The following is a 9,286-nucleotide window of genomic DNA, read 5'->3' as shown; positions in this document are numbered from 1 at the left end:
GACCCTGATGCTGGGAAAGATTGAAGGCAGGAGGAGAAGGAGATGACAGAGGATGAGATGGTTGGATGGCATCACCAACTTGATGGACATGAGTTTGAGCAAGCTTGGGGAGCTGGTGATGGACAGAGAATCCTGGCATGCTGCAGTACATGGGGTCTCAAAGAGTCAGACACAAATGAGTGACTGAACCGACTGACTGCCATTTCTGGCATCTTGTTTTTCTCACTTCATGTTATCCTACAGTTTACAGTGTGCTGGGTGGTCCCTGGCTCTGTCTCTTGCTTCAGTGGTGTTTTACTAGAACAGACCCAGCAATGCCCCATCCTCCAGTCTCCAGGCCCCCTCCAAACTTTCTTCCAGTCTCAACCTTGGGAACCAACCACTCAGCTCTCCTTGGCCTCCAGGACCAGCCAACATCATTTTTTGAATTTAACTCATTACCAGTCAACCATGAGCTCCCAGATTCCTGAGAATTATTCCACCAAAATGAAGGCTGCTGTCAACCACCTGGATCAATACGCACCTGCCAACCCTCTACACCTACCTCTCTCTGGGCTTCTATTTCCATGATGACAATGTGGCTCGGGACAGCGTGTGTCACTTCTTCCATGAATTGGTGGAGAAGCTCAAGGATGCTGAGCCTCTCTTGGAAATGCAAAACCAGCATGGTGCCACGTCATTTTCTAGGACATGCAGAAGCCATCGGCACCATGAGCGGAAAAACCCAGGATGCTATGGAAGCCGTGTTCTCAGGGATAAGAACCTTAACTTTTCCAGGCCCTTTTCTGCCTGGGCAGATCCCACCTCTGTGACTTCCTGGAGAGCCACTTCCTAGATGAGCAGGTGAAACTCATCAAGAAGATGGGCAACCATCTGACCAACTCAGGCTGAGCTGGGTGAGTATGTTTTCGAAAGGGTCACCTCAAGCGTGACAGGAGCCTCCAAAGCCCAGCAGCCTCTGAGGAACCCTTCTGGCATCAGGGCTTCTACTTGAAGCTCTTCTCTGTGCTGTTCAGCAGCTTTTTAACCTCCCTGGAGCCCTCTCCCAAGCCTTGGACCAAAGGAGAACAATAAAGATTTTACAGCCACCCCCCTCCAAAAAAGACAAAGGGAGAGAACAAAAAAGCACAGTGTCTTACAGAAACCCTTCCAAATCAGAATGAGTTCATTTGTATAAGAGAAAGTCTTTAAGAGGGATTGCTAGATTGAAGAAAAGATATATGTTTTATTTTTAGAAGATCTCTTTACAAACTGACTGATATAATTCATATATCCCTTGGAAAAGTGTGCAAGTACCTTTTTCTCTGTATCTCCCCACCAGTAGCTGGCACTACTGTCTCTAACAATCAGATAAAGGTAATGAATAACCTCATTGTTACTTTAATTTGCATTCTCTAACTTCTAATGAATCTGAGCGCCTTTTCATATGTTTACTGGCAACTGAATTTGTTCTACCACACAAATGCCTCTTTATATGATTAGGCCATTTTTTACTGGGTAGTTCATCTTCGCCCTGCCATTGTTAAAGAGTTCTTGGTGTATTTTCACTACAGATTTTCTACCTATCACATGCATATAATTATTCTTTCCAAATTTGTCATCTATTTACTTTGCCCATGAAATCTTTGCCATATAAGAGTGTGAATTTTTATATAGTTAAATACAGTTAAGCTTCTGATTTAAAACATCTTTCTTCATCCAACTCTCAGAAAATCTAAGAATGTAACCTCCCAGAGTATCTTGCAAGATATTATAGTTTAATTTTTTTATATTTAGTTTTTACAGCTATCCTTATTTTAAAATATACATAAGATAGGGGGTCCAAATTTTTCTTCCAAATAGATAGCCAGCTTTGCCAAGATCATTCATTATAGAGTGAAGCCTTTTCCCAGGGAACTAAACTATCAACTTTCTAACACAGAAGCTGCTTATACATTCCAGGTTCTATTTCTAGAGTATTTATTCTATCTTACTGATCTAGCTATCTATTCCTATGCCAATAAAGAATTTAATTTAAAGTATGTTGGGGTCGCACAGAGTCGGACATGACTGAAGCGACTTAGTAGCAGCAGCAGCAGCAGCATGTTCTATCATCTTGTAAATCCTTTCCCAGTAGTCCTTTTACCATATTTTTCTGGGTAATCTTTGGGCATTTATTTTTCTATATAAACTTTAATATCATTTTATTGAATCCTCCTCACTCCAAAGCCACTGAAATCCTAATTACATTTTAAAAAATGCATTAAATTCATATATTAATTTTGGAAAAATTAGCCTTTTAATTGTCTTCCCTTTCAAAAACATGGTATTTCTATTTGTTTATATCTTATGTCCCTCTATAAGACACACAACTCTTTTTTTTAACTTTTTGTTTTGTATTGGAGTATAGCCTATTAACAAACCATGTTGTGATAGTTTCGGGCGGACAGCGAAGGGGCTCAGCCATATATTTACGTCTCCAGTTCAGTTCAGTTCAGTCACTCAGTCGTGTCCGACTCTTTGTGACCCCATGAATTGCAGCACGCCAGGCCTCCCTGTCCATCACCAGCTCCCGGAGTTCACTCAGACTCACATCCATCGAGTCCGTGATGCCATCCAACCATCTCATTCTGGGTCGTCCCCTTCTCCTCCTGCCCCCAATCTCTCCCAGCATCAGAGTCTTTTCCAATGAATCAACTCTTCGCATGAGGTGTCCAAAGTACTGGAGCTTCAGCTTTAGCATCATTCCTTCCAAAGAAATCCCAGGGTTGATCTCCTTCAGAATGGACTGGTTGGATCTCCTTGCAGTCCAAGGGACTCTCAAGAGTCTTCTCCAACACCACAGCTCAAACGCATCAATTCTTTGGCGCTCAGCCTTCTTCACAGTCCAACTCTCACATCCATACATGACTACTGGAAAAACCATAGCCTTGACTAGAAACCTTAGTCAGCAAAGTAATGTCTCTGCTTTTGAATATACTATCTAGGTTGGTCATAACTTTTCTTCCAAGGAGTAAGCGTCTTTTAATTTCATGGCTGCAGTCACCATCTGCAGTGATTTTGGAGCCCATAAAAACAAAGTCTGACACTGTTTCTACTGTTTCCCCATCTATTTCCCATGAAGTGATGGGACCAGATGCCATGATCTTAGTTTTCTGAATGTTGAGCTTTAAGGCAACTTTTTCACTCTCCTCTTTCACTTTCATCAAGAGGCTTTTTAGTTCCTCTTCACTTTCTGCCATAAGGGTGGTGTCATCTGCATATCTGAGGTTATTGATATTTCTCTACATGTCTCCATTCTCCCTCAAACTCCCCTCTCACCCAGCCTGCCACACAACACTGAACAGAGTTCCACATGCTATTCAGAAGGCCTTTGTTGGTTATGCATTTTAAATATATCAGTGTGTACATGTCCTTCCAAACGCCCTATCGGTTTCCTCCATTCTTCTCCCACCACCTAGGCAACCATAAGAGACTTCATTCTCTAAGTCTGTGAGTCTCTTTCTGTTTTGTAAGTAAGTTCATTTCTATCATTTCTTTTTAGATTTCACATATAAGGGATGCCATGCAGTATTTCTCCTTCTCTGTCGGGCTTACTTCACTCAGTATGACAACCTCTAGGTCCACGCATGTTGTTGCAAATGGCATTATTTCATTCTTTTTAATGGCTGGGTAATAGTCTATTGCATATGTGTACCTTATCTTCTTTATCCATTCCTCTGTCAATGGACACTTAAGTTCCTTCCATGTCTTGGCTACATAAGGCACACAATTTCTAATGAATTATTTGCTTCATATAAGTCCTATACTTTTCTTATTAAATTTCTTTTTATTTTATAATTTTGTTGTTACTAATTACTTTTTTACAATCCCATTTGTAGCTGTTTATTTTTATAATTGATTAAACTTGCTGATTTTTATATATTTATCTTGCAGCTAGAAGCCTAGCCAAATTATCTTATTAATTCTAAACAGTTTTTTATTACAGCTTCCTGGATTTTTCATGTATATAATTATATGTTCAGAAAAAGAGATTATTCTTCTCTGCTTTCCCACTGTTTTCACCATTTTATTTATTTATTATATTTGCAAGAACCTCCAAGTCAATGTTAAACAGTAATGGGGAAAGTAGGCATTTCTGTCTAGTTTTTGGTTTGAACTGAAATAATTTTACTGTTTTCCCACTTAGGATAATATTTGGTATTCGTTTCTGGTAAATGATCTTTATTTTATTGAGAGTTTTTTGTTTTGTTTGTGTTAGGAATAGTTGCTAAATTTTCAAATGTCTTTTCAATTGATATGTTAATTTTTTCTTTAATTTGTTGATTAATGGACTATGCTGATAGATTTCCAGTACTGAATGATATTTGCATTCTTGGAATAAACTGTACTGATTTTACTACACTTAGATACATTAATAAATTCTTGCTATATTTTAGAAATTTTGCATCTACATTCATATGTAATCATTGTCTATGACCTAAACTAGCTTATAAAACATTTGTACTATATATCCTTTAAAAATGAAGGAAAAAAAAAAAAACTTGCTTGTAAATCTGTCTGGTCCTGTTGTCTTCTTCCATCATAGCTTTTTAATTACTTTTCAGCATCTTGTATGGTAGTTAGTACATTCATATTTCTCACTTCTGTTTATTACTTTTGTGGGTTTATATGCACAGTTACTTTAATCTCCATCATTTCCAATTTTACATACTTTTGGGGCTCTTTTTTCTTTAATCACAGAATCAGGTTTGAACTCATCTTTCTGCTTCCAGTCTGAGTCCTCATGCCCCAGCACCACACTACACCCTTAGAGGTTAATTAAGGCTGAATCTGTAAATGATTTTGACTTCTTTGATTAAAACAATCAGTCAACTGCGAAAGTTAGATTCCTGCGAAGTTTAAATTATTTTAATTTTTACCTAAAATAGCTATCTTGGCATAAGTAGAATCATCAATAATATAATCATGCTTGGCAAAATCTTGGAGGATTTGAACCACCTTCATTTGACAAGAAAACTCATTGGTTTTTTCATGCTGAAACTAGTTACTGTTTTGTTAATAATTCTGTTCATTCACTGATTTATTCTTGGCTGTGCTGGGTCTTCGTTGCTATGCAGGCTTTCCTCTGGTTTTGAGAATCGGGGCCTGCTCTCTAGCTGCAGAGAGCGGGCTTCTCATTGTGGTGGCTTCTCTCGTGGGGCACAGGCTGTAGGACGCACGGGCGTCTGTAACTGCAGTGCGTGCGCTACCCAGTGGCCGTTCCCGGGCTCTAGAGCAGGGGCTCAAGAGTCGTGGCTCATAGGCTTAGCGCAACTAAACACCAGAGTGGGCTTCGTTGCTCTGGGGCATGCGGAGTCTTCCTGGACCAGGAATTGAAACTGTGTCTCCTGGATTGGCAGGTGGATTCTTTACCACTGAGCTTCCAGGAAGGCCCCTAAAACTAGCTCTTGACCAGCACAAATAATTTCCATAGAAGAAAGCAAAACCCCCTTTATCTGAGACTATGATTACTATTTAATTCTTGAAAATGGTGTTCAAACTAGCATGAAATTCCATTCACTTTAATAAAATACTACCTAATTAGGAAGAAACTTTACTGTTACCTCTAGGGAAATATTAACATCACTAAAAAGAACATACAGTTGAGAAAACTGCATGTACATTTATAATTTTGTTCCCTTCTGAATATGAGAGACTATTTAATTAAGATTATTACTATCTTTAAAGCTTTCTCTCAAAGGAAATGTTCTTCATTCTAAGCTACACATCTTTGGAGGGTAAAAAAAAAAAAAAAAAAGGAGTTTTAAAAGAAAGCCTGTAATTCTCTGAGGGCATATGCTCCGGTTACATCCAAAGAAGGACTTCCTTCCTTCCTCTTTTCCTCGTTATATTTCTATAGTATAACACAAATCAGGGCTGCTCGATCTACCTGCTTTCTTTCTCTCTGTGATAATTCTTTTCATGAGCAAACTGGAGAAATAAACCAACTTGCCATACAGTTCAGGCGAAAACAAAAAAGAGTGTGGGGCCAGGCAGAAGGGTACAGAAAAGTCCACCCTCTGCACTTGGGCGTGGACACATGCTACTGCTCAGACGTCCCTTTTGCTTTGCCCTCAACACAAACATTTCATCTGCCCTTGTGGTCCATCTATTTCAGTTTGTCCCACACTCTTCTGTTTCCCTTCCACCTCAGAGTTCCACTTTCTAATTCTGCTGTCTTATCTATTATCTGGTCTCTGCTGAAATGGTTTCCCAAAGGTCAGCTTCCCTGTTGCATGTGGAATTATGTCCCCACAGAATTCATATTTTCCAGTACTAACCCCCAGTAGAACTGGGGTGACATTATTTGGAAATAGGGTTGTTGCAGACAAAAGTAGTTAAGATGAAGGCATACTGGAACAGAATGGGCCCATAATCTAATATGACCAATATCCTGATAAAAAGGGAGAATTTGAACACAGCACCCACACAGGGAACACACCATCTGATTGTATTTACAACCCAAGGAATGGTAAGACTGCCAGCAAATCACCAGAAGCTAAGAAAGAGGCGTGTAACAGATTCTTTCTCACCCACTCAGAAGGAACCAACAATGCCAACACCTTGACCTTGGACTTCCAGCCTCTAAAATTGCGATTCGCTACATGTCTGTTGTTTAAGCCATCTAGTTTGTGGCGCTGTTAAAGAAACCTCGCTCACGTGCATGTTCAGTCACTTGGTTGTGTCCGACTCTGTGCGACCCTATGGACTGTAGGCCCCCAGGTTCGCCTGTCCGTGGGATTCGCCAGACAAGAATGGGAGTGGGTTACTATGTCCTCTTCCAGGGACTCTTCCCAACCTAGGAATCAAACCTGAGTTTCTTATGTCTCTTGCAATGGCAGGAGGGTTCTTTACCACTAGTGCCACCTGGGTAAATCCAGAAGCCTTAGCAAACTATACATTCTCCTTCCAAATTTAATGGCTTTGTTTCTCATAATATTTTTTATTCACCTTTTTTTTGATAATTATCTGCAAAGTTGTGCTAATTTCACTTAAAACACCTACCTAAGTTGACCACAGGTTTCCCAGGTGGCTCAGCAGTTAAGAAGTCACCTGCAGCTCAGGGCGCGTGCGTGAGCGCTCCATCACCGCAGTCGTGTTGTGATCCCATGGAGTGGGCCCCCAGGCTCCTCTGTCAGTGGGGTTTTCCAGGCAAGAAAACTGGAGTGAGTTGCCGTTTCCTCCTCCTGAGGATCTTCCTGACCCAGGGATTGAACCCACTGCTGCAATGCGCACAGCCTAAAGAACAAGATCCTAATTTCCTACACAGACCATAAGGACCCCTATGATCTAGTTTCTATCTATCTGATCTCTTATGGGCACTGAACAAAACTTGTGGCAGTCCTATACACACCCAGGCTTTTCTGCCACCTGGCATGCCCTCTGCATCTCTAATCCTTTAAGTTGAAAGCAAATAATTCTTGCTCTAAAAATTTACTCCAGATGGTTCTCTGATTAATGAATAACTCTCCCTTCTCTGAATTTACTTTACAGTTTATTTATATTTATCTTGAATCATTATCATTTTCCACCATCTATTTCAGTTACTGATCCATAGGTCTCATATCTCCTATAGACTATCAGTGCCTAGAGGGCAGGGATCATGATTTATCTTAGAATTTCCCATAGCACATAACACAGTATTTAGCAAATTGGCTTAATTTTTAAAGTCTCTAACTGAATCAATGTATTCACCTAAAAGACAACTAAACTTCACAAAACTCAGAGCAGGTAAAGCTTGAAAGTAGATAAAAATCACCAGGAGGCCTGGCTCAGCTGTGTCACATTCCGATCCCATCAAAGGTTGTCATTAGGCACGGCCACCCTGCTTTATGTTCCTGTGGAACACTCCAGGCTAAACCACCTCCCCATTCCCACCACACCCTGGAAATTCACAACATGTCATTATCCTCAGGTCTCAAAGTCTACAAGATGCTAGGTGGATGCCTAAACCCCTTTGCAGTGATAACAAGATAACTGGTGCCGAAGTGCTTTGAACTCAGCAACATCCATTTACCTAACAGGGTTATGAGCATTCCCTCGCCAAGAGGCCAACTCTGGGAGGCTTATACAAGTTCCTGAAGCCTGGATGTTTGGCAAGTCCTCAGGAAAGATGAGAGAAAAACTTCAAAGTCTTGATTTCCAATTCAAAGACACGGGAAAACCTGGCCATCTCAACTGATCATTCACCTGGGTGTAGAGCCAGGGACAGACTCCCAGGGCCCAATGAGAAGTGAGTGCTTATCTTGTGTCTGCAGATCTGAGAATCACTGGAGTGAAAATTATGTGAATGGCAATGTTTCCAGGAAGGAAAAGGGCTAAATCAGAGGCTCAGAGAATCAGCTGGTAGTCTGACTTTTTAACCAGATCTGGTTACTTTCTGAAATGCAAGCAGTCAAGAAGCTATCAGAAATCCTATACCAGCGTTACAATATTGTTGTGTAATGTTGTTAATATTAACTGGGCTAATAAAAATAAGTACAGTTTGTTGTTGTTGCTCAGTCACTACGTTGTGTCCAACTCTGCAGCCCCATGGACTGCAGCACAACAGGCACCTCAGTACTCCATCTCCCAGAGTTTGCTCAAATTCATGTCCACTGATTCAGTGATGCTACCTAACCATCTCATTCTCTATTCCACCCCCTCCGCCCCCCATCCGCCCATCTCCTCCTGCCCTCAATCTTTCCCAGCATCAGGGTCTTTTCCAATGAGTCAGCTCTTCCCATCAGGTGGCCCAAGTATTGGAGCTTCAGCTTCAGAAACAGCCCTTCCAGTGAATAATCAGGGTTGGTTTCCTTTAGGATTAACTGGTTTGATCTCCTTGCAGTCCAAGGGACTCTCAAGAGTCTTTCCCAGCACCACAATTTGAAAGCATTCTTCAAATTCTTTAGCGCTCAGCCTTCTTTATGGTCCAACTCTCACATTCATACATGACTACTAGAAAAACCATAGTTTTGACTACACAGAACTTTTTGGCAAAGTGTCTCTGCTTTTTAATACTCTGTCTAGGTTTGTCATAGCTTTCCTTCCAAGGAGTGTCTTTTAGTTTCACGGCTGCAGTGACCATCTGCAGTGATTTTGGAGCCCAAGAAATTAAAATCTGTCACTGTTTCCACTTTTTCGCCTTCTATTTGCCATGAAGTGATGGGACTGCATGCATGATCTTAGCTTTTTTTTTTTTTCTCTTGAGCATACACTACATACCAGACGTTTACTTTATTGTCCATATTTTACACCAACAGATCCTCATGCTGCCCTGGTCAAA

At 40.8% G+C, this 9,286-nt stretch overlaps 1 pseudogene; it reads left to right on the top strand.

The window, feature by feature from the left end:
* The first annotated feature begins 450 nt into the window (after positions 1 to 450).
* Positions 451 to 994, top strand: LOC114118476 (ferritin light chain-like; annotated as a pseudogene).
* Positions 995 to 9,286: the final 8,292 nt, after the last annotated feature.

The sequence above is a fragment of the Ovis aries genome, chromosome 15, assembly GCF_016772045.2.
Source record: "Ovis aries strain OAR_USU_Benz2616 breed Rambouillet chromosome 15, ARS-UI_Ramb_v3.0, whole genome shotgun sequence".
Taxonomy (NCBI): domain Eukaryota; kingdom Metazoa; phylum Chordata; class Mammalia; order Artiodactyla; family Bovidae; genus Ovis; species Ovis aries.
This window is presented reverse-complemented; position numbering and strand designations above follow the sequence as displayed.